Source organism: Prosopis cineraria, unplaced genomic scaffold (assembly GCF_029017545.1).
Source record: "Prosopis cineraria cultivar Desert tree isolate PC_DT_omini unplaced genomic scaffold, ASM2901754v1 PC10, whole genome shotgun sequence".
NCBI classification, from domain to species: Eukaryota; Viridiplantae; Streptophyta; class Magnoliopsida; order Fabales; family Fabaceae; genus Prosopis; species Prosopis cineraria.
In genome coordinates, this window is record NW_026555341.1 from 15,241,438 (window position 1) to 15,243,905 (window position 2,468).

Genomic DNA, 2,468 nt, shown 5'->3' on the forward strand with positions numbered 1-2,468 from the left:
GTCTTTCATGGATATGAGGCTACTTACATTTGAAGAATATTCTTCTGGCACTTTAACTTCATGCAAGAATTCATAGAAAAACTAATTTTTCCTTTCTAGACGAGGTGTGAGCTACTAGAGGTAAAAAAGTATGTTTTCCCTTCCTCTCTGGTGCCAACTCTTCTCTTAACCCTATGTTAATCAAATCTATCCTTGCATTAATACCATCTTTACTCTTTTCTGAAATGTGGAGTAACGTGCCAATAAGACTGTAGCAGACATTCTTTTTGATATACATTGCATCCAGGAAATGCCTAACATCTAAAGTCTTCTAATATATCGTAGCTCAAAGAACATGGACTTCTTTTTCTAACCATTCTTAACAATCTTACTTGCAAATGGTTTTCTAAATTCAATATTTAAATCTTTGACCTTTTCAAAGAGCTGCTCACCAGTTAATAGCATGGGAACTCTACCCTTCTCTAGGTGGCCATTGAAGGCCTTCTTCAATCGTCAGTAATGATGTGTTTACGAAGAAAATTATCAATGACTAATGAAGACATTCTTCCTACAATGTTCCAATCGTACTAAACAAGTGTGCTCTTCACATACTGGACATGCATCTCGTCTTTTGATACTGTATCCTGATAAATTGCCATAAGCAGGAAAGTCATTTATGATGCCAAATAACATTGCTCGCAGGATGAAATGTTCTTCTCTATACCCATCATAAACTTCAACACCTGTCTCCCATAAAATCTTTAGATCTTCAATCAAAAGAGCTAAGTACACATCTATATCATTTCCTGGTTGTCAAGGCCTAGAAATCAACAATGATAGCATCATAAATTTATGCTTCATGCACAATGCTGGAGTGAGGTTGTAGATCATTAAAATAATTGGTCGTGTACTATGAGTACTACTTTGCATGCCATGTGGGTTCATTCCGTCAGTGGCTAGTGCGAGGCGTAAGTTTCTATCTTCAACCCCAAACTCAAGGTACATAAGATCAAACTTTTTCCATTGAGAAGAATCTACAGGGTGCCATAGCTTGCCATCCTTAATTCTCTCGTCAGCATGCCATGTTAAGTGTTTAGCATCTTCTACAATGCTATATAAGCGTCTATATCTTGGTATGATTGAAAAATACCACAATGCCTTCATTGGGCTACATCCATTTCTCTTGTACCATGATACATCACATTTTGGACACCTGTCTAAGGTTAAATACTCTTTCTGAAAGAGGACACAATCATTTAGACATGCATGTATCTTCTCATGGCTCATCCCAATAGAACAGAGTACTTTTTTAGCCTTGTAAGTATTAGGTGAAAGTTCATTGTACTCAGGTAACATTTCATATAAGAGTTCAAGCAAATCTGTGAAACTCTTATCACTCCATCCATTCACTGCTTTTAGGTTTTATAGTTTCAAAATAACTGATAGTTTTGTAAATTTTTTACAACTAGGGTATAATAGTTTATTAGCATCACTCTTCAACCTCTCAAACATCTCAGCACAGTCCCTAAGATCCTCTTCAATCATTTTATCAAGACGGTCAACATCATATATCCCACTATCATGATCAAATGTTAAGTAGCTCGCACTATCACTCCAATCATTTGCATTATTCCTTGTCTCCCCATGCATGGTCCAACAAGTATAAGTTGGATCAATCCCATTATATATTAAATGATCTTTCAATTCTATTGGCTTTACTCTTTATCTATAGCAACATTTCAAACAAGGACATATGACTCCACGGGGGTCTTGATCACGACAAAATGTAAATTCAATGAATTCATCCACACCATCCCAATATTCTTTAGATAGCTGATTAGCCGACATCCACTTACAATCCATATCGCTAATATGATTATCAAAATTCAATAAACAAAAGACTTAGATTTCTATAAAAAAAAATTCAACAGCATCTTCCTTAAAAGAAGAACCTTCCAAATGATCAAACAATCAAATTACACAATACAATACATTTAAACTAAAAAATTAATTCATCGAAATAAAAATTTAGTAGCATAATGCAACTAAATTTTGTCAATCAATTGTAATTTAATTAATAATAATAATCTCCCTTAAAAGTATATTTCATAAATAAAATAAAAATGTTCAAGTAGTTTCCTCAACTTTGATCTAAATAATAAACTATAAATACTCCATAATTCTAATATAAATAACTTCAATTCATATATTATCTATAATATTGATTATTAAAAAAATATATATGAAATTTATTCTCAAATATATATAAATATATCAATATATTGCATTGTAAATTAATTATTAAAAAAATACCTTCACAGTATAGTCTTCATGGCGAAAAACGACAGTCTTCACGGCAGCCGCGGAGATCTTTGCAGTGTTGCTTCCTCCGCTATATAGCAGTGACACACGGCAGCAATGGAGGTTTTCACTACGCCACTTCCTCTGGTGTACAACAGTGGCACAAATCTGGAATAGCAATGCAGATC